The sequence below is a fragment of the Capsicum annuum genome, chromosome 4 (genome assembly GCF_002878395.1).
Source record: "Capsicum annuum cultivar UCD-10X-F1 chromosome 4, UCD10Xv1.1, whole genome shotgun sequence".
Lineage (NCBI taxonomy): Eukaryota > Viridiplantae > Streptophyta > Magnoliopsida > Solanales > Solanaceae > Capsicum > Capsicum annuum.
In genome coordinates this window covers 16,607,229-16,632,959 of record NC_061114.1, presented here as the reverse complement: position 1 = coordinate 16,632,959, position 25,731 = coordinate 16,607,229, and positions in this window count along the sequence as shown.

Here is a 25,731-nt window from a genome sequence, read left to right as displayed (position 1 = left end):
TAACTTGGCGGCGAAGCCTACAATCCAAGTGTGCCGTAAGAATTAGAGATTTTAATTAGTTGGTATACCCCCTTACAAATATACTATGGCATCACCCTTACATGATGTCCACATTATTCCCCTTTCGAGATAATTCCCGTATCGGCAACTATGGTTTCCCAGCATGAGCCCTTACACTCAAATGCCTTCTTCGTGTAACCAATTAGCTCTCTTAACCCCAAATTTTAATTCTTTGAAATAATGTTTTATACTTTCAAAACAATCAATATTTATTTTATTAAGGGCATGTCATCATCGGGTATCGTCATACCCTAACTTGCAAGTCATTCATATCGTATCAATTTCACATCCCATCTCATTCAAAACATGAAAATGACCACCAAAGATTTATAACATCACAAGAGAGTGATCATTTTGAAATCTCATAACATCTTTTTGTAATTACTCTCTTTTCATAATACTTAAACATGCGATGGTCATGTCAATTTACTCAATCACATGCAATTCTTCTTTTTATTGCCAGAGTATATTTATAGTAATAAAACTCCCTCTCATCATACCATAAAACATGTCAAACACCATGACGTTAAATAACTTACTTTCAAACCTTAGTTCATGCATTCAAAATCATTCACAATACAAATAGAAACTATATTAAGCAGCAAAAAAGGAAAATTCATTGTTCATGCTCTCAATTTAAACATCCCAAACTATATACAAATATATGTAAAAGGTGAAAACTTGATTAACACAAAAACGGTTCAACACAATACATATATATTCATTAAAATGATTTAATAACATGCTTTTTGAAACAATATTCAAAACTCTTTCTTGCAATATGATGTAATGCTCCGAAAATGGGTCCTAGAGCGTCACACGGTGCTTGAGGCTACGAGTAGCCCCAAGCTAACCCTTTGAGCCATTTTCATTCAGTTCAACATGAATCAACAGGGTTTCCATAAATAACCCTCAAATATCAATAGAGTAATCATCATCCAAGAATAAAAGAATTTCAGAAAGATAACAAAATACGACTTATTAGTCAACTCCTAACATCTATATTAGTCTGACAAGCCTCTAAGAAAATCAATAAAATCAGCGAGCCATTGAGACATGCCCCAACTGACTCATACTTAGTTATCAAATGTAAACAATTCTGTGAAACCAACATCAGACATCACGTCTTTAAAACATGAGGACTCACCACAACAGAGGATGTAGAACAACGTGCCTGAAGAATTACTGTCAAACCTGGGACTGAGCACCTGAATCCACATTCCGAGAAAATGCAGCCCACATCCGAAGATGTGGGTTAGTACCATGGAAAGAAACTGAGTATATGGGGGTGTATGCAGTTTTATAAACATCATCATCATAAATATTTAAAAGAAATATGCAGGATATATGAAAGAATCACATAGCTCGAAGAAAATCATCATAATCATGAGAGGATGAAATAAGTAAAATAACGCGTGATTCATCATATAATTTGTCAATCACTTTCAGTTCATCAAGAATATCAATTCTCATAATGTAAATATCATTTAAATCTTTCGAAAGAGTAACTTTCACAATTCCATTTTCAAATCACTTCACCATTCACCATAGACACAAGGAAACACACACACACTGGGAGATCCTATAACTGACATAAACCATGTGAGCTATATAGAGTCCAACGTACAACCCATGTTGGGAAGAGCCATCCTATCCTTGCCATCGGAGTAGGACTATCGATATCAAATCCATACAAACTAGTGATCACTATATAATTCAGCCTCAAGCTCACTCCTACGGGAGCACGTAGTTCTAGGAAAGTAAGATCTCTTTATACCTCCTACTCGGTGCTAAATATTTCTCCCGAACTTAGCTCAGATCATTTCAAAGACAATCCACAACAAAACAATTTCAGTAATATATAAATATAATCGGGAGCCGTCATGCTTCCCATCTATCAAAATCAACCATGTTGTGGATTTCTTTCACACTCGAGTTCAAAATAACTCCATTAAGACCAAAAGGTCAAATCATTCAAAATATCTCAAATATTCAACATCAACGTGCTTATAACACACACTTTCTCAAAAAAACATAATTTCTAATAGGGATTCACGACCCAAATATCAAAATCATGATAAATATCATTCAAGATTTATGCTTTATATCTCCACACATGTAAATTCATCTTTCAAAATCATAAACATCAAGATTTAATAATAATCAACATAAGATATGGGTTCATGCTTCAAATTCGAAAAAATCAAATAAAAATCATGCCTTTGTAAAGAAAATTACTTTTGGGCTCAAGAACGAAAGAGAGTGCTTGTTGAAAAAAAACCCCACATACCTTGAATGATGAAATTTAGATCAGTACTCATTTTTGAGATGTTAATTGTGCCTTTGAATGACGGTTCCTGGAGTTCTTGAACTAGGAACTTGGAATCTTGAATAAATTTGCAAAATTAATAGTGAACTTTGGAGGTTCTTGAAGTTGGATGTAGGAGCTTAGGGTTTTCTTTTTGAGAGAATTTGATGAAATATAACAAATAATGCTTCTAATAGACTTTAATATAGGGTTTGGATGGATTTTGGGTGAGGGAGAATGACCAAAATGCCCCTAAAATCAAATAATTCTTGAATCTGTCCTTTTGGTGGACTGTTTTGATAGTCTAAAGTAGATCAACCATAACGTTTTACTCCGATATCCAAATTGGATGAAACCAATTTCATTAGAAAGAGGAATTTCATATCTTTCCGTTGATTATAGTAGCTCACCCAGATCATTGTGTAAGAGGATTTATGATCGTTTGAAGTTGACCCAAAAATTCACTTTTGATAAGCTGAAGTAGATCGACCATAACTTTTTGCTTCGATAGTGAAATTTGATGAAACCAATTTCATTGGAAAGAGAACTCGTAGAGCTTTCCATTGATATATAATAGATTACCTAGATCATTATGTACAAGGAGTTATGACCATTTAAAGTTGGAGCAAAAATATGTCAGGTCTCAATACTTTTTCCTGCACGTTTTACTGTTCACTACTATTCACGGTTCGATCGGAATGTTCATAACTCGTCGTTCAGGTGTCCGTTTTGGATGATCCACATATCGTTGGAAAGATTATTCGATACTCTACACAATGGTGGGTCATAATCTAAGATATTCCACACGAAAAATTCATAATTCATTCTAGAAGATAGAACCCAACATGTTTACGCACAAAATTTTAACGAAAAATTTCCCGGGGTATTACACATGATTATAAATTTTTAAACTTGATAAAAACCATAAAATCTATGACCATGGACTTTGAGGATAGTCCAAATTACCTTACGTTCTTTTGTTCAAAGAAAGAAACCCTAGCCTTGACTCTTTTCTTGATGATCTTGACTTAAAAGGTGACTCCTTGATCTTTGAGAAAGAATTTAGGGTTTTGATTTGAAGGGAATTGAGTAAACTTGCGCATAATATGCCTTTATCATGGCTAAATTTCATGTTATGACTCAGTTATGATGAGAGCAAAAGACTAAAATACCCTTCAGGACCCGAGATTAAAATAAAATGAACTGGGTACCCGATGCATTCAGTGATGCAATGTATCACCTGCCGATGCGATTACCGAAGCGACGCATTTATATCACGTCGAGCCACTGGTTTGGCCATTGTAATTAGCGATGTGATGCATCGATATCTCACCAAGCCACTGATTTGCTTGCCCAAACACGTCTCAAACGTTCTTAAAAAGTCTGAAACCTTCCTGAGACACCCCTTTTTCACCCCCGAACATAATTCAACTTAAAAATCTACATCTTATGGTTGGAAAGATTGATTTTGAATTCGTTGAAGTCTAAGAGCTTAAAATAAGGCTAAGTCATTTCAACACTTAGAAAGTTTTAGCTTGTTGGCGCTAAAGTCTGCTACTAAACGTGGTATTAAGTCAAGAACGCTATGGGGCTTCACAACTACCTTCATTTTTAACTCCATCGATAATTTCAAATTTTTATATTTTAAATATTTTATAAATAATTTCAAAAGCAAGATAAAATTATCCATAAATTTTTTTGATTCAATTTATAAAAAGTAATTGGAAAATATTAAGAACCATGCTTAGTTTATCATAAATAAATATAATCTTATATAATTAGCTAAAAGATTTACTGATTAATAAAACAACAGGATAATCTAAATAATTTAGTTGATTATCAACCTAAGTCTCGCTTTAGTGGTGAAGGTTTAGTTTCCTAATTTATAATTTTCTTCCTATTTTTTATTTTTTTTTAAAAAAAGAAAAATTATTTAAACAGTTAAAAGTTCAAGAAAAAACTCAATAATGATTTCTTATATTATGATACTCCACATACAAAGTTCCATTTGGCAAATTAAGAAATAAAGTAATTTTATCTATATTAATTACATGTCATAATTTTAGTTTTTAGTGGATTAATAGATTATTTAAAATTACTAAAATAGCCTTTTGAGGACTACCAAAATTTATTATTCTCTCTTATATATAATAACTAGTTTTATTAGGCTCGTGCTAAGCCCGAACCCAAGCTCTAGTGAATTGATATTTTATGTAATAATAGAATTTAAAATAATATAAAATAGTTATAATTTGCAAAGATCATAAAAATTAAAAAATATTAGTATTTTTATGAATTTATGAGCATATAACTTCTTTGGTTATGGCTAGAAATATATTTATTTAAAAATTTTGATACCTTTTTTCTTTCTTCTCTAATATTTTCAGTTTGAGTTCTTCTACACAACTAGGAAGATAAAGGGGAAGGTCATCAAAATGGTCAATTGTTTTTCTCAAGTCTTCTTGTCTGTGGAGGAAAATATATAATTTTATTTATAATTTCATGAGGCAAGAATTTATGCGTTAACTGTTGTATTAATAAAAACTAAACTCATTAGAATGGACATCGACAACCAATTTATTTTTTTATATACAATTTATGCTAAACAATATTATTTCTCAATTAACCAAAAAAGAGATTTTAAAAATAGATTGATTTTTATTCATATCACTGCCTTAATTTTCAACATTATCAATGATTTTAATAGTATATTAAATATGTCGGGTATTTTCAATAGAAATGAATAAAATTGTCCACACAATAATTCTATTCATATCATAAAAAAATAACTATAAAACACATGAAAATCATACTTAATTCGACAAAATATAATATAAACTCATATAATCACTAATTCTGACCCCTCTCTTTTACCTCTTCTTCATTTTCAAGGTATTTGTACAAACTTATTTCATAGAAAAAATAAAATTAGTAAATATAAATACTAAGAAAGAAGAAAAAGGTGATCGATTGTTCGTACAATAGAAGAAAATTCTCCACAATCATAACATATTTTTTGCATTTTGAACCACATTAAATAAAAGCTCATATAAAATATTAATTTTGTTAAGACTAGTTTAATATTTTAAAGTAATTAAATAATCAATTTTGATTAAAAAAATAACAAAACTTAGTCAAAATTACAGTTTTTGTGTTTTGTTGTCGGATAACTATTATCAAAATCTTGTATAAATAATATCATTGAAAGATGATTCATAAAGCATGAAGTAAAAGTAAAAAATTAATTATTAAATATTTGGCGTTTATATTTTGTAATTGACTTGATTAAATAATATGTAAATATGAGAAACAAAACATTATAACGAAAGCTCTAAGAGTGATTCACCGATTAGTTAAACAACAGAGGAATTTGAATAATTCACTTGATTGAGAATTTGAATTATCACTTTATTGGTAAATATTTTAATTTTCTCCTTTGTAAACCCCACCTTAATTCTCCTTCCTCTACGCCTAATTATTTTTTTACAAAAAAGTAATAATTAAATAATAGAAAATACAAGGGAAAAACTAAATAATAGTTTCTCATTTCGTGACATATGTACCAAGTGCAAATGTCCATATGGCAAGAAAGAAGATAAAATTACTTCACATTTATCATCCAATGTGTCACAATTTTAGAGGATTAGAAATTTATTAAAGTTACTTGTAACACCCTGAGTCTGCAACCTGGACGTCACACGGTGATCATAATCCTGAAGGACTACAAGCTAACCCATAACTGGTACCTGCTACAATAACTGAGTAATAATACTGTAATAATGCGAAGATTAGGCTGGAACTGCCATAAGGTTCATAACTAAAATCAAATACTGATAATTAAATACTGAAAGCTGAGCATCTGTCTGAAATAATCTAGTCTAAAAAGTCTCTAAATGTCTAAACATAGAGTTGATGGGATAAGTTTCCAACTAACTCCGACTACTAAAAAATAAATTGAAATACTGAAAAGACGACTATGTCCTCGAACTACCAGGACTCACCATTAAATTTGCTACTGATAATTTAGGTTGCTAAGTAGGTCGGGAGCCCGTGCGTCTGAATCTATAATATAAGATAACATAACATAAAAAAGGTATGTGTCAGTACTTTGAATGTACTGGTATGCTCAGTGAGGTAAGGCTGAATGCATGAGTTCATATGCATGAACAATACTGGCTGAGTAACATGAATATAACTGAAGGAGAGTACATGCATTTATGAAATGGATGTAAATACTGATTATGCAATACTGTGCACATAACTACATATACTGTAACTTAGATCATATTAACATTGGGTACTGAGTTCTGATAACTGAATGACTAATATCTGAGTTCACTAATAACTGTATTACTATTAGCTGGGTGACGGTTTCTGACAGTTCTGATTCTGTAGAACTAAACTGAGTTCTATACTGACACTGAAACTGAAACTGTAGAAGGTAATCATCTATCCGACATGCCCCTCTCTGAACTGATTGGGGTCCAACCTATAACCCCAATTGGAAGGGTATTAGTATCGTGCCATGGGTAAAGATAAGTTGCTGAGTCACCCTCATCTAGAAGGTGCTCTGAACGAGAAAAATGGTACCCTCAGCTGACAGGTAAAACCATTCATCAACCCTCAACTGGCAGGTTAATGTCTCAATCTATGCTAGCTATGTAGTTCTGGAATACAAGGACTGCTTCTAAGGATCACAACCTCTACTGGCAGGTGAGCCCCCATCCTTGGGTTTACTCGGTGCTAAATCCTACTCCCAATTGGATAAACACTAAACTGATTTCTAAACTGTACTAGACTTGATTAAACTATTACTGATCGTGTTAACTGACTGAACTGGACTTAGTTCACTAAGTTTAACTGAGTTCTGTATTGATTGAGTACTACTAATAGGGAGATTATTGAGACTACTCTGTAACTACTGTAGCTCTAGGTCGATAACTAGATTTTTTGGGTATTGAATACCCCTAGGACACGATAGCATTAAAAGTAAAACATGGCATGATCTTGAAAGGCATAACAATAGCTACTGGTTAACAATACATTCACTTTGACATTTTGTCAAACACTTAACATACATGAACTTGTACATGAATGGAAACACAAAATAACATGTCATAATTTTCCCCATTCAACCCATATAGGCATTTTATCAAACACTTGGGGAGCATGATTATTTCACATAATATTTGTCAACACATGAACATCATGGATACAATACTAGCTTGTAAATTCAAGGATTTATCAAGATAATCACATATTCATCACACATGCTATTCAATTTCATGAACTTGCAATTAAATGATGATTTGAAACCCAAGAAATTATCATGAATATCAATACAATCTAGTTCAATCATGGAATTCATAAAAATAACAAACTTGTGGTTTAAAAGAGATTCTTGAACTCCAAGGGTGGAAGAAAACCCTTGGATGAACTCCTAACATACCTTGATTGTTAATTTTGTGGAGATTGGGGTGAGTTCTTGAGACTTGATTCTTGAACTTGATGAAGCTAGGGTTTATTCTTGAGAGGACTTTGTGAAAAAGATGAACAATTATGCTATTTGAGGCTATAATCCCGTGTTATGGAGCTATTGGGTGAAGGAAAAATGACTCATTTGTCCTTAAAAATGCAGAATAAAACTGTAGAATTTACCCAGATCGGACTAGACAAGGTTTCGCGTGCTCTGGAGCGCTGCTCTGGGCAGGGCGCCGCGGGCTAATCGCCCTGATCCACTGTTTTGGAGTTTCAAACACGCCCTTACGCTGGTCCAATAAATCCAAAACTCACCCGAGATGTACTATTGACTCCCCCGATCACGAATCAACTTAAAAACTAGCTTTCTAAGGTCGGGAAGGTCGTAAATAATTTCCTCAAAGTTTGAGGGCTTTATAAATAACTAAGTCCTAACACTTAGAATTTGGCATGCTTTAAAGGACCCAAACGTCTAAGATTCTGTGGGGTCTTACATTACTATAATAGCCTTGTGAGGACTTCCAAAATTGATATTCTCTCTTATATATAATAATAAAATAGTAATATAAATTTATTAAAAAATACTGTATGCACAGCCTTCAACACCCACTTCGGGCAAATGACAAATGGGTTGAAGTGAAGGAAACTAGACTTCAAGATATGTAATTTATATATAAATCATAGCCCATTTTCTAATAAACTTGGAGATATAGTGTTTGAAGTTAGGGCATGAGAAATCAGAAGTGGACCTATAATTTTAGAGTAGTGAGGCTATTTACTAGTCTATAATTATCAAATATTGGGAATTTACTTTTGCGTGTGGAGCGCAAGTCGAACTTAGGTATGGATACTAAAGGATCATTTGTGTATCCTATATCAACCAGTGCAACTACCTGATCTTTGTGGCTAACACTCTGTTTGGATGGTGGTTTGTCATGGTTTCATAATGTACGGTACAGTATAGTATTGTATAGTATAGTACAATAAATGTTTGGATAGACTGTATCGTTCACTGCTATTTAATAATAGTTTTTTTATTTGGTTTTATGGTATGGTACTGTATCGTAACGGGTAAATTTACTAAAATACCCCTAATTATTATAAATTTTAAATTTTATTGATAATTATTAATAAAATAATTTTTTTCTACAAATTTATCATAAATCAAGTCTTGTACAGAGAATAGTAAAGTAGGATACATAATCAGTACAGAGAATACAATTTTTGATGTTAGACTAGGTAGATTTAGTGAAGTTTTACTCGCATTTCAAAACAATCTTAGAAAAGCTTAAATCGGTGAGGGAGCTATCCATTTCAAAATAAAGAGAAAGCTTGCGGACAACCTTGCAGGTCCTTGATAGATCACGATTGAGATCCACAATAAAAGTAAAAATATATTAGAGTTAGAAGTAATATAGAGTAAAGGATTGAATACTACCAAATTGGTGGTTCAAAAAATTGAGAAATTTCATGGTTATCAGACCATGAAAACATACGATACTATACCATATTTTTTAAAAACAAACATGGTTCCCTTGATAACCATACCATGAAAACCATCATCCAAACAAGCACTATGGGTGTTAATCAAAATATAAAAGGGTACCACATATTTAAGTTCTATACACATATACATACATTTTTTAGATGTACTGATCAACTTTACGAAAATTATAGTGTCACAATCGAATTACACATTTCTACCCTAAATAATTTGATCATATTTGCAAAATTCAAATGATATTAAATCATATTGACTTCAATTAATGTGTTGCAAAGTAAAAACTTTGGTTTTCAGCATTTCAAGAAGTGTTTAGAATTTGAATTGTTTCTTTTTGGTATCATAAATTTTGCAGAATTATTTTTTCAGAGCGCCAAGCTAACTAGTCAGGTTAGCGTGAAGACAAAAACTGACACATGATAAAAGTTTAATTAATTAAGCTCTTATAATGTAATGGGCTTCTTTCATTTTGGGACAAATGCTAGTCCAAATCTTTATACTAAATCTATGCATTAATTAATGTATATTAATACTTAAATATATAAAAAGTATACATTTGCTGACTAAAAAAAAATGGAAGTCCGATGCACACCTTCTGCTATTGACAGGGTTTGAGGAAACGCCCATCACGAGGGTATATTGAATATAATCTTACCTTGCATTTCTATCAGAAGTTGTGTTATTTTCAAAGCTTGAAAACATGACCTGATCACATGGTATCAATTTTACTAGTTATCCTAAGGCTCCCTTCCTACATTTGCTGACTATATTATAAATTATATCACTCAAAGACATTGGGACTGTAATTATTTCTAATTTAGTGGTAGCCACAGTAGTAAACATGGTGAGAATCATTTGCTTCTCCAATTTTCTTTTAAAAAATTAAACTTCCTCCAACTTTGTATACACTCCCCCCACCCCCCACCCCAAATTGACTTTATCAATATTACACAATCTAATTGAGGTCAAAAATATTTAGTTAAGTACTTCAAGGATTAAAAATACAATACAATAATAACTCAGTTAGTACATGATTAAAAAACGTATAAACCACATAAATCCCTTCTATAGTAAAAGTATTTATATATAATCTCGTTAGGTTTTCTCTCTCCTTAATTTGTAAAATATACTTATACATTAGATAGGCCTTTATACATTGTTGGAATGTATAATAAAATAGATTTTTCTATATTTATGAAAAAATAAATCAGATACTATCTTTCCTTACCTTAATTAACGACATTAATTACCTATCATTATGTGGTGTATGATTAAATATAGTAACGAAATTTAAAATCAAAAAAATTCTTAAACATCACTGTTAGTTGTTCTCATTGTTGAATTACGTTCTTGAAAAAAAAAAGCCGTCTTCTTTCTTCAATTTTCGAAAAAAAAAATATGAACATCCCCATATTATTGCGTCATTCCGGCATTTGGGAGTTGGAAATTATTTATCAATCCTACAAAAGTGATGCAATTATTGTTTTGAAAAGTATAATCTTCTTGAAATTGATTGCTACGATCGCGATGGAATTGAATATTGAAGAAATTCGTAAAAAAATTGAAGGAAAATACATTGTTGAAGGTAATTCTTCTCCCATTATCATAAGGAATGACAATAGAGTGAGGGTTACTATGGAGTTGAAGAAACAATTTTCAGAATTTGTCAATACGGTATTTCATGTCTTAAGAACATAAAAGCAAGGTCAAATTAAGAGAGAAAAAGGTAGCACCAAACTGCTACGTATTAAAGATAACATTATACAATAGTTGCACATGTATGTGGGCACATTATACATTTAAAAAATAATCTTCAGTAATGTATAATATAATGTCATACTATACATTTAAGTATTAACATTAAACATGTATACTTCTGTATCCTTATCTGATACGAGAATGACCACGGGAACACTAAACAAACACCAAAACAGTCCACAAGTTTGAAGAACCGAGGACCCTTTTGGTGACCACTCTCAGATTCACTACAACAACAATGAAAACACAATAACAACAAGATATTGAAGGTGCAAATACACCAAAACAGCAACAATATGACGAGATGGACAACAATAACAAGATAGGAACAACACACGATTTAACTAACAAGAGATAGAAATGGTTACAAGAACACAAACTACTACAAGATTACAATAAAAGTAAGGGAACAGTTAGATAGATCTAATGAAGGTATAATCTTAAGAACCCAAGAGCATATTCCACTCTTGGACCCTTAACACTACACACAACGTTCACCTATCTCTTACTAAGAAACAAGGTCGGAATCCACCTCCCAAGCATCACGTTTCTAAGCCATGAGATCAACAAGACTGATTCCACACTCTATATGCCTAATTTTGATTTTGGTGCCTCAAGGAGAGAGGACTTATGTTTCTTTTTGTTTCAATACTTACAACATCATGAATAATCTAAGTCTGAAAGCCCTACAATATTCTATTTATAATGGGTTACAAATAAAATACAAAATGTCCAAAATGCCCTTTTAAGAACTAGGCTCCCTTCAAGTGTATTTAGTGGTTGCCTTGTTGTGTTCCAAGTCTCCTATTTACACTCCAAGTGTGAGATTAGGGTCTGTTTGGTGTGTTTTAAGTCCTTCACTCGCACACTCCAAAACATAGGTTCATTACATTCTCACATGCGTCCATCTTCGTGGTCGTACTTGTATCATCCTCCCTTCCTTAAAAAGGATTCGACCTCAAATCCATGCCTTACAAAATCAAAGAAAGACAAACAAGCACACTTCCTCATGGCATGAGGGTTAGGATTAGCAAAACTAAACAATAATGGTATGCACTCATAGCCCGTACGAAAAAAAAGAAACCAAGGACCTTTGAGTTCAAGTCTCGGCCAACAACAAGTCTCGACATGCCAAGGTGGTTCATATTTGATATATAACCAAGAGTCCTTAGTGTTAAACATTATGAAGCCATCAACAAATTCACCAAGGACTTGGCTATGATAAGCACCCAAAATAAATGCACCTAAGCGGAGAGTCAATCTTTCCCACCCTAAGATGGCATCGGGATCAAATGGGAAGAGTGACCATAGACACGGGTCTAAATAACACACCCGTTTCTCGTAGTCTTTACCATAACCACACGGCCTACTCTCTACATTGGCATACATATCATCACAAGTAAAGAGAGAGTAGATAAAGGTGGCACTCAATGCTACTTCTACTATGGTGTCTTTGGAAAAGCCACACAAAGTAGAAGAAGTAGTTTTCAAGACCACACATTCTTTTCCCTTAAGAGTACTCTCATCTTCCAAGAAGAGATTTCCATATTTAGGAGGAATATTGTCACACCATAGTGGGTTAACATATAGTTTATAGCTTCCAAGGTAAGCTATACCATCATTTTCACCACTAGGTCTATTAGGAGTGTTTAAACTATCTTAAAACAAGACATTGTACCTAAAGAGTGAATAATCTAACCCGCGGATATATTTGGAACTTTCACTCTCTAAGGAATGATTGTCAAGTTTCAAAGATATGTCAAGCACACAATTAACCCTATGAGCCAAGCAAACATTAGAATCTTTACAACAACATAGGCTCACGAGTTCACTCCTTTTTCCTTGACCAACATTTTCAAATTCTTCACTCACTTGAGACTCATTAATCACATCACACATATTCTGAAGTGGCAAAAAAGTTTTGCACATAAGTTGGTCAACACAATTTTCATACAATGATGTACTTTCATTCAACACAATAGCTTCAACACTAGGTGGACACAAATCGATCTTGCTAGAAAAGTCAATTCGATCATCTATAAGATCAACTAGTGTGTCCACTCACACAACATGTACATCATCTACAAGTGGTAAGGAATCAATATACTCATACGTAGGTAAGCTACTACTCACACTCAACGGTTTATTAGTCACACGTTCATCATCCACATGTACTGAAGTGTAAGAGATAGCTATTTTACCTTGACGTTCATGAGTATGTTCGTCTTTACCTTGGTGTGAAAGTCCTTCACAAGTTTGGGCAGCAACTTCCTTCAGAAAGATCTCACCGCAAGGTGTTTGGACCTTAGGTTTTGGATTTGTTGGGATAAGTGTGGATACCAATTGGTGTAGCCTTTCAATATGCCATTTCATGTCTTCAATATTGTCGGTGATGTGGTCAAACGTGGCATCGAGATTGGTGGAAGCCATGGTACCTAAAAGAAAATACAAAAATGAACAACAAAACAAACAAACTTGTTAGTTCAAGAATTCCTCACCACACTCTCCCTCTCGATTTTTACCTCACATTTAGTTTCACAAGTGTTGAAAGTCGCCTTGTACTTCGTGAGTGATTGAGGGAGGAGTCCACCTTGGTCCGGAATAGATTATCGTTTGATTTGACTCTAAGAAAATTTTCTTATGAACTTGAACCAACAAGATACAACGAATTCACAAAAGAGAAAAAAGCACAAAAGAAACTTAGACACGAACAACGAATTCAAGAACTAAGTGACAACCTAGTAGAAGTTTACTAGTTTGTTAATTAGTGCTAGGATCAATTAAACGAAACTAAGAGACAACAAAATAAAACTAAGAAATCTAAAATTTTGAGCTCAAAAATATTGCGTGAACAGTAGCAGTGATGATGTGGCAGCCACGTATTGGTTCGATTTTATCAAATGGTTATTCTCAAATGTTCAAGTCTTGGTCAAAAATCAATTTGGATTGGTGGAATTTGTTTTAGGAGAGAAAATAAGTCTTGGAGCCTTTTTCAATTTTCAAGACTTGACCTTTTCTTGTACTTCTCCTTAAGACATGGGTCCTTAAATCATGGAAAAGTGGTTGAGAAGTGATATAAAGTCTTTTGGTGGTTGGGGGTCTTTCAAGACTAACAAGTACATACACTTTTTTCCTTCATCTTTTAGGATCTAGCATTCACTTTATGTTCTAACAATATATGAAGGAAGGTGAAGAACTTCAAGAATAACAACAACTACACCAAGAACAATAACAACAATCTTCAAGAACAACAACAATCAACTCCAATCCACAACAACAAATGGCGAAGTCTCTTTAGTGTTGTGTCTTCGGTTTTAACAAGAGATGAAGGTTGTGAAGAACTTCAAGAACAATAACAACATTCACCAAGAACAACAACAACAACACTCCATTCAACAACAACAATTACACACACGGTCAAGTCAAGTTTCTCAAGAACAATGTCTACCACACGATTTTACTTGTTCACGACAACAACAATAAATCTCAAACTTAGATATGGACTTAAGTGTTAGTGAAGAATAAAGATAACAATAGAAACACTCAAGACAAACAAAAATCTCGCCAAGACAAAACAAGAATGCAATTCTTGGCCAAGAACACAACACGGACAGATTGCACTTTTTCTGGAATTTTTAGTTTTTCAATAAAATTTTTTTCAACTAACAAGCCCAAGATTGATCTTGTGTAAACAAGATCAATCCATGCTTTGATACCAAATGATACGAGAATGACCACGGGAACACTAAACAAATATCAAAAAAGTCCATAAGTTTGAAGAACCGAGGACCCCTTTGGTGACCACTCTCGAATTCACTACAACAACAACTAAAACACAATAACAACAAGATATTGAAGGTGTAAATACACTAAAACAGCAACAATATGGTGAGATGGACAAAAATAACAAGATAGGAACAACACACGGTTTTACTAACAAGAGATACAAACGGTTACAAGAACACAAACTACTACAAGATTACAATAAAAGTAAAGGGATAGCTAGATAGACTTAATGAAGGTATAATCTTAAGAACCCAAGAGCATATTCCACTCTTGGACCCTTAACACTACACACAATGTTCACCTATCTCTTACGAAGACACAAGATCGGAATCCACCTCCCAAGCATCATATTTCCAAGCCATGAATCAACAAGAGTGATTCCACACTCTATATGCCTAATTTTGGTTTTGGTGAGTCAAGGAGAGAGGACTTGTGTTTCTTTGTGTTTCAAGACTTACAACATCATGAATAATCTAAGTCTAAAAACCATACAATGTTCTATTTATAATAGGTTACAAATAAAATACAAAATGTCCAAAATGCTCTTTTAAGAACTAGGCTCCCTTCAAGTATATTTAGGGGCTGCCTTGTTGTGTTCCAAGGCTCCTCTTTACACTCCAAGTGTGAGATTAGGGTCGGTTTGGTGTGTTTTAAGTCCTTCACTCGCACACTCCAAGCCTCGGGTTCATTACATTCTCACATGCGTCCATCTTCGTGGTCGTACTTGTATCATTATCAGAAGGTATAATGTAACCTTATAAAATATTAATACTTTCTAATTGTATGATACCAAATAATACATAAAATGCCTCTTAAATGTAATAAAAATTTCTTAATGTATAACATAATGAAATATATAGCAGAAGAATTATATTATACATTATTCTTCCAAAAATAACTAATGTATAATGTCTGATATATTATAACTTATACATTAAAATATAATCTTCCAAAATGTATAATATCACATTATACATACAAAATATTCACCTTATACATTAATTATCTACAAGATTATAATAATTTTAAGAAAAAATTAGTATTATTGTAACACATTACATTGGCTAAACGATAATAAGGAAAAACAATGATTCAATTCAATTACCTTTATTATGTGAATTGTAAGTGTACATCTTCAATTCTAATTATAAAAGTGAAGCAAATAGGAGGGAGATGAGAGTGCATTAATATTACATTAGCTTGATTGTAGGCGTAAATAAAGGAGCACATATATGGAGCAAAGATCAGTGCACTATAATAGGAGCAAAATATGGTATTTTGATATGAATGAGGGGGATGAGAGAGAGAGAGTGAATTTAAGGAATTTAAGTAATTATTTTGAAGTTTTTGTAATTACTTTTTCAATATGAGATTTTATGTAATAAGTTAAAGTTACCTTGGTATATATGTAATTTTTAGTTAAAAAAATTCTAAGCTAAAAACCTTAGGAGTTGTGGAATTTTAAAGTGAGAAATCTATTATTGAACAGATTCTATGAGATATTCTTTACTGAAAAGTCGAATTTGCAAAAAGAGATTTGCAACCGCTATTATCAAGTTGGAGCCTCAAATAAGGTTTCAAATAAACTCAAACTTTAATGTTGAAAATCAATGAAATGTTTCTCAATTTTGTTAGAAATAGTTTAGAGGAGCTGATAAAGAAATTTGGATATTTAGAACTGAGTTGAATTCAGTTTGGTATAAAAAGAATTGGAAGTCGAATTTTTTGAAGCAGATTGTGTATGTCACATGTATATTACCATATATCATATAGATTTATATATGTATATATATGTGTATATGCACGACATACACGTAATATATATATATATATATATATATATATGCCATATATGTAGCATACATAATATATATTAGTGATTCATATGATACTATTAGGGATGGCAATGAGGTGGAGCGGGGGCGGGGCGATGCGGATTTTAGATTATGTGGTATGGGGAGGATGCGGGGTGGGTTGAATTTTTTTTTTTTTTTAAATGATGCAGGATGAGTTGCGGGTTTAAACAAAAGAAATTAAAAAATAGTATTATTATCATGAATTTACCTAAAATTATATGTATTCTTTACTTAAAATTTTATGATACTTAGAACGACATGTATAACAACACAAATATACAATTTTATAACTTTTTTTTTGAAATCGATAAAATAATTTTATAACTCAAAATATCAAATAAAAGTTTAAAGGTTTTTCCTTATTAAATCACTTTGTTGCGCATAACTTATTTAATTTATCTGTAGCAAGGACTTAAATAATCGGATAAATTAATTGATCTCTAATTTTAATTCCTTTATTCATTTTAATGAAAATCTGATATTTGATCATTGCTTGTATACCTGATACTTCTCTGACAATTTCTTAGTGAAAAGTGATATAGTAGAAATTGATTATTACTACTTCCTCGTTGCAAATTAGGAAATATTATAATTTTCAATGGAGTTATAATTTTTTTAAAAAATAAAAAAAATGAGACGTGCAGGATGGATATGTGTGAGTATGAATGTGGAGTGGGTTTATGCAACTTTAAAAGTGATGCGGGGCAATTTTTTAAAATTCACGAATTTAAAAAAAATCCGCACCACACCGCTCATTGCGATCCCTAGATACTATCCAAAATCTCACCAAATCGTCTCAAATTAGCTTGAGGCATAAGCACCAAAGATATTTTAATCACTAAAACAATGGACGTTTATGTTTTTAACTCATCGTTTCGTTGGAAAATAGTTATTACGGGATAATTAATCTCGAGATTAGTTATCTCGGAATAAACTATCCCACCATTCATATGGGATAACTTATCCCATCACTATGATGTAAATCGTGGAATAAGTTATCCTGGTATTAACTAATACCTCCAACCAAACATGAGATAAAATAATCTTTTATTTTATTCGGAAACTACTTATCCCTTATACCTCACACCAAAAGACCTCAATTGTAATTTCAAAACAATTTCCCAACAACAAGCAGTGATTTATCACTTCAAATTTTACTTTAACTTCATGTTTGTTAAAAAAGCAAAGAAGAATCTTTTAAACAGCCACATCTCCCAAGTCATTTATCTAGAATTAGATTTTGTGAAAATTTGAGGGAGAAAATATAAGACTAAGAAAAGATCTTCAAATTTTTTGGATTTTGTTGAAGATTATACATGAATAATATAAAGATTTTATAGCTATGTTTTGAAAGTGGAATAATATCATATTTTTAAAAGAAAAAGGGTCAAATATGCCCCTCAAATTTGTGAAAAAATTTAAATATACCCTCCATTATAAGTTTGGTCCAAATATGTTCTCCCTGTTAAAGTTTAGGACAAAATATACCCCTAAACTTTGCGAAAGGGTCCAAATATACCCTCCGTTACAGGTTTGGTCTAAATATGCCCTCGCTGTTAAAGTTTAGGAGCAAATATACCCCTAAACTTTACAAAAAAAATTCAAATATACCCTCTATTACAACCCATAATAATAATAATAATAATAATAATAATAATAATAATAATAATAATAATAATAATAATAATAATAATAATAATAAAGTTCAACTTTTACACAAATAAATTAGTTCAGACACATGAATCGTACGTAAAATCCGTACATATTTCAATTGAAGTTGATGTGCATAGCAAAAATACATAACATATATGATATTAGTGGTGGAATTAAAATTTTACTAAGAGAATTCAAAATATAAAGAAGTAAATAATAAACTTAATTACCGAAGGAGCAACGTCTATTATATATACGCAACAAATAATTTCAATCATATATAAATTGTTCCGCCTCCACTTGATAATATGAACAGAACTTTTCTAAATTTGAATTGAAAGAATTTAATAAAACACTTTGACACATGTTTAAGTTCTCAATTGAAATAAATCGCAATTCACGTGTTTGAACTGAATTTATTTATGTAAAAGTTAAACTTTATTATTATTATATATACAAAAAAATAATTTCAATTGTATATAAATCATTCCGCCTCTGCTTGAGAACATAAACTTTTCTAAAATTTAAATCGAAAGAGTTTAATAAAACACTTTAACACGTGTTTATGTTCTCAATTGAAACAAATCGTAATTCATGTGTCTGAACTAATTTATTTGTGTAAAAATTGAACTTTATTATTATTATTATCATCATCATCATCATCATCATCATCATCATCATCATCATCATCATTATTATTATTATTCGTATTATGGGTTGTAACGGAGGATATATTTGAATATTTTCGCAAAGTTAAGGGGTATATTTGCTCCTAAACTTTAACAGCGAGGGCATATTTGGACCAAACCTGTAACGGATGATATATTTGGACCCTTTCACAAAGTTTAGGGGTATATTTGCTCCTAAACTTTAATAGCGAGGATATATTTAGACCAAACTTATAACGGAGGGTATATTTAAATCTTTTCACAAAGTTGAGGGGCATATTTAACCCTTTCCCATTTTTTAAATACGTACTAGTGTATTCTGTGTTAATCTCCCAAAAATAAAACTGAATTAATCGAGTATTTTTTTAGTTTGGGCAATTTATAGTGTTAAAACAGAATAATGTTCATCCCTAACATAGGGTGAAGGTAGATTAAAGAAAAAATATTTAAATTGTTATAAATATATTACCATATATAGTGAATGTCTAATTTATCATCTATAATGGATGTCTACTTTATCATATATAGTGAATGTCTATTTATGAAAAAATTAGAAACTTCAAGGTTAGTTTTTTCCAATAAATAGATGGGTTTTCCTTCATTGTAATTAACTTCATTCCTAATGAGAAGTAAAGAAGTCTCCTCACTTCTATCTCTATTCTTTTTGTAGTTACTTTATATTTCATAATACGCTATCAACACGATTCTTTAATCTTTTAATTAAATACATACACCAGAGGTAAACTTAATATGATATTCTCACTCGTTGCCCATATTTTAACAATATATATTATGCAAGGATTTGGTTGACAATTATCATATTTTTATCTATATTTATTAGATAGTTATTGATTTATAGATATGTAAAGTTCATATTCCATACGTGTGTTTTAGTATTTGCTCGCGTGGCGTGAAAGCACATACGTAATTATGTAATAATCATTAACATATATTTGATCATCTAATCACTCCAATTTCAATTTTGTTTTAAAAAGGTCCAGAGGAGTGAGTTCATCCCTTCACGTTTACTTGTGAATTATTGAATAATTTCTTTTGTGGAGATATTTTGTTTCCCTAATATTTGTCGCAGCTATTGAAGTTTTGCGGCGGATCATGAACATGTAGATTATTATTAACGTATATACATACGTGGTATATAAAATTAATAATAAGACGGTGAATTTAATTTCATCGCACAAAGGGTATGCACTTGATTGTGATAGTATCATAAATCACCTTCGAATGAGGCAGAATAATTGAGAAGAGTTATTTTGAAATATGCTTCTAAAGTAGTAGATTCGAAAATTTATTCATGAAATAGTAAATCTGAAATTTACTAAAGTAAAAGGTAAATGTCATGGTAAATGTAACGCCCCGAGAGTACACCCTAAGCGTCACACGGTGCTTACAGTCCCGAGGGACCACAAGCTAACCCATGAGCTGGTACCTACTCTGAGTAAAACTGATATCAAAAGATCATATGCGGAAATAAACTGAGGAATGCCATAAGGTTTTATGTCATAAATCTTATAAGTATGTAAGATAAAATTGATAATGTTGATATTGACAACTGAAATCTCAAAATTGAATAACTGTCTGTACTAGTCTGAAAAGCCTCTACTGACTGAATAAAAGTTGATGGGACAAGCCTCAAATAACTCCAACTAACTACTGAACTGAAAGATGAAAATAAATATAATCTGTCTTCGAAATATGAGGACTCACCACTACTACGGCTGATAATCTAGAAAGTCTATGCACAATCTGGGAACTGAGCGTCCGAACCTATGAAATGATATATCATAGCGCAAGAAAAAAGTATGCGATCAGTACTTTGAATGTACCAGTATGTTAAATGAGGTAGGTTGATATGCATGATTTCATGTGCATGAATAATAACTGGCTGAATAGCATCTGAATATAATGCATGAAAACTGTAAGTGCTGAAGATGCCTATAATTTGTAAATACTGAGAATTCGTGAAATCTGTAAATACTGAGGATGCATGAGCAAGCATAAAATATGTTTTGAATATAATATGTAAACTGAAATACTGAATTCTGATAACTGAATAACTGATAATGTATGCTATGGTCAATACAAACCTAAACTGAGGTATACGGAATACTAAACTGAGACTGCGGGAGCTAGCTATAACCGACATGCCCTAATGTACTATTAAGGTCCAACTTGTAACCCTAGCTGAAAGGGTGTTAGTACCATGCCATGGGTACTAACAATGGTTGTGTGGATCCACTAATCTAATGTCCCAAAGAACGAGGGTGTCATGCCTATCTAACGGGGGACCCTTAAATCCTACACTAGCTACGTAGTTCTGGAACCTAGGGACTGCTACTAATGTCTCATACCTACTAACGGGAGAGACAACTACCTCATGCTTACTATCGAGGCAGACGTTATCCCTAGGTTCACTCGGTGCTAAGTTTTTACTCCCAACAGAAGGATGCTAAATTTAGAATTGATCCAAGTTTAACTGATCTTAAGGACTGACTAAACTGATAATGCTCTTGGTATATTATGAAATCATTCTATGGGTACTAAAAATTAAGTAAAACAGCTAAATTTTGGGTATTCATAACCCCTAGAACTCGATAGCAATGATAGCAAAATAGTACTAAAACTTTGAGGGCATAATATGAAAGCATTTATTCAAAACTCCTTCTTGTAGGCATTTCATCAAACACTTGATCTTCATAATGTAAGCTAGGCATGTGAATAGTTGAAAGCTTGTGGTAATAGCATGATTTCAACACCAGCATCACTAATTATGAATTAAATCAATGAATAACAACATTAAAATATGTGGGGTTTAATAATAACAACAATTTTATGTAAACATAGTATAGAATCAAGATTCATGAGTATTCATGGTTAAAATCACAATAGCTCATGAAAATCACAACTTTAAATTTGAAATTAGATTCTTGGACTCCATGGGTGGAAGGGACCCATGGATGAACATTTAACATATCTTGGAGCTTTAATCTTGAAAGAGAGTAGACTTTTCTTGAATGTTCTTGGATTGGGAATTATAATTCTTTGATTTTCTTAAGGAAGGAATAATGAAACCTTGGATTTCTTGGAGTGAAAGTTGAAGCTTTAGGGTTTCTTGGAGAGAATTTGGGTGGGGATGAGTATATTTTGCTTATAATAATGTCTAATCCCTTGTTTTTACAACTTGGGGGCTGTAGGAAAAGACAGGGCTGCCCCTCGGGCTTAAAAGCTTCTGTAGAATCGCGGTTTTAAGGCCTACCACTGAGCGGTAATGGTACCACCGCTATTGCACTGCTGAGTGGGCTAATATCGGTGACCTAGTACTTTTGGACAACTCCAGTTTGGAGTTTTACCGCTGAGCATTATTCGCTTCACCGCTATTGCACCACCGAGCGGTGTAGTCGCGGCATCCCATAGCCTCACATGAAAAATGCTATAACTTTTCACTCGGTTATTGGATTTAGGCAAAATTGATATCATTGGAAAGATAATTAAATTATCTATCTATTGATGGGTCATTGCTCCAAAATTCATACTATAATGAAGGATATGCTTGTTTGAAGTTGACTATGGTAACATCCTTCTCAAGAACTCTATTGGTAAGGGATATTTTGATTCGTCTAATAGCTAGGAGTTATTTGAGGCCTTAATATATATCAAACTCGCTCATAAAACTACCAAAATACTATACTTTATTTCTCATGAGCTTGTAGCATGGCCCTAACATTGGTTTGAATTTTTGGAGTATTACAGTAAATTTGGAGTTTGCTAGCACAAAAGTTCATAAATTGACATAAACGATTACGACATTCCAAAGATGTGCATAGTGAGTATTAAACATGTATTGAAGATCTAGAAAATTCTTCATGAAATTTTAATTTTACTTGTTCTCATTATAAGTTGGTTAGACCAACTAATGTTGAGATTTGATCCCTCAAAATCTGAAAATTATAAAAGGCGAATAAGGGCCCGTTCACCTATCATATGATATGTTGAAAAGATGCATCAATAAGATGATTACATGTACATTCATTGTCAACCTGCATTTGACATTTATAAAGTTGCTTGCTCAGTAAAAATGAGTGAAGATCTTAACTTTCAGATTGTGTAATCAAGATAATTCATCTTGATGATGATGGTTTAACATTAAGTGCCTTCGATAAATAGTTGAATCATTGCTAATGAGAAAAAAGCTTTATTTGTTGCTTTGAAATATTATATACAGAAGTACCTGTATGCATTAGACCAATAAATTATAATTAATTCTCCTCAAAGTTGGTTTTGAGTCAGGAACTACACATTGTCCATCTAACAGCTTGATGTGCGGTATACGATTAATGAATATCTTATGATGCACAAAGATGGAATCCTCAATAAAGATGGAGGATATATGTTACTTTTCCTAACATAAAGAGGAGATTATAAGGAGCTATGAAATATGTTAGAAATTATCATCAGATCCTCATTCAAAAGATAATAGATAATTCAAGTCATGTGCCGATAACATTTACTGACTCAAATTTAATCTCATATCTAAGTTGCAAGTGCTCCTATTTTGTGTCCATAAAGGAAAAAATCTACACATGCGTGAAGCATGGTAGACCAATCAATTCCAAATGAAATAATCCTTGTATAGGATAAGGAGAAAATTATCATAAAAAGAAGGCAATGTGCTCTTGAAGAGTCTACGACATAACACTTCATGAAACCTTATAAAAGGTTCAGGTACCTAAAAATAATAAAGTAATGAGATCTCAAAATGTTATGTCATACTGTGAACCAATACGAAATGATATATCATTAATATCTTTGATACAATATTAATGCAATATTATAAAAGATTACGAGGATTTGAATTCTACGTTTATTTAAGCATGCTGACATAGAAACATTTATTATGTGAGCTGAAAGGATGCATTTTGGTAAGCGTAAAACTTATTTGATTTGCAGTCCCGACACTTGAAGATATCACACTTGACATGTTGGATATTGTCACTTGACAATAATCTATATGAAAATTCCTAAAGGATTTAAAATGCCTGAAGCATATAAAGTTTTTTAGAAACTTGTTTATTATCCTTATAAGGGATAAATTGATGATCTGAATATTGTTGAAACTCTTGGAGAGTTTTCAAAAGCAATAAGATTATTTGCTGAAATGAGAAATATGAAGTACCATATCTTAGTGCAATTAGTGCACAACACTAATGTATCTTGCAAATACTACAAGGCCTGATATAGCCTTTTCAGTCAATTTGTTAAGCATGACATATTTATATTCCTACTAGGAGACATCAAAATTGGATAAAATACATGAGTTTATTTTATTCTAAAGCTTGCAGTCCCTATCTTGTTGATTATGCTGATGTTGGGTATTTATTTAATCTGCATAAATCTCGATCTCAACCATACAATGTGTTCACATGTGGGGATACTATCATATCTTGGAGATATACAAAGCAGTCTATCTAACCACTTCATCAAACCATGCTGAGATAATAGTTATTCATGAAGCAAGCCAAGAATGTGTATGGTTGGTCCATGATACATCTCATTCAAGAAAAATATGGTTTGATATGAGACAATGTACTTACAATTTTATACAGAGATAATGTAGTATGCATAGCACATCTTAACGGAGGATTCATAAAAGGAGATAGAACGAAGCACACTTCATCAAAACTTTTCTACATACATGAGCTACAAAAGAATGGTGATATTAACGTACAACAGATTCGTACAAATGACAATGTGGATGATTTATTCACTAAGTCTCCTCCAATTACAACTTTCAAGAAGATAGTGCACAAAATCGGGATGCAAAAGTTCAAGAATGTTCTTATTAGGGGGAGCAAATATGTGTTGTACTCTTTTTTCCTTACAAGATTTTTTCCCACTGGGTTTTCCTTGTAAGGTTTTTAATGAGGCAATCTATATGCGTATTGTTAGAGATGTGCTCTTTTTTCTTCACTAGATTTTTTTTCACTGGTTTTTCTAGTAAGGTTTTAACGAGGCACATTATCTATCAATTAGACATTCAAGGGGGAGTATTATAAATATATTACCATATTTAGTGAATGTCTACTTTACCATATATAGTGAATGTCTATTTATGGAAAAGTTAGAAAGTCCAAGGTTAGTTTTTTCCTATAAGTAGAGGTATTTTCCTTCATTGTAATTACGGAAAAGGGTCAAAAATACCCCTAAACTATTTGAAATGAATCAAAAATACCCTTCATTTATTTTTTGGCTCAAAAATACCCTTTTTTCTAACGAAATGCCACCAAACACGTCACGTGAATAAAAAAAGTCACTTGATCAGTCCAATTAATATACACAAATGAAAATTACTCCATTTAATTCTTCTAACCATCAATCTATTTTTTTTTAATTTAAAAGACCCAACCCCACTCAAATTTTAAAAAATCCGATCCTAGAGGGAAAAAAATAAAGAATTTGATTGTTTATTTTCTAGGTGATGGGTTCAGATATTTCGGATTGATCAAGGGGAAAGATGAGGAAATAATTAGGTCCTTAAATTGTTGATCCAAAAGAATCGGATTTTAAGTGGGTCGATCCTAAATAATTGGATCATCAAATAGTTGATCCAATTTTCAAGAGCTCAGATTGCTACTAGTTGTCCTATCT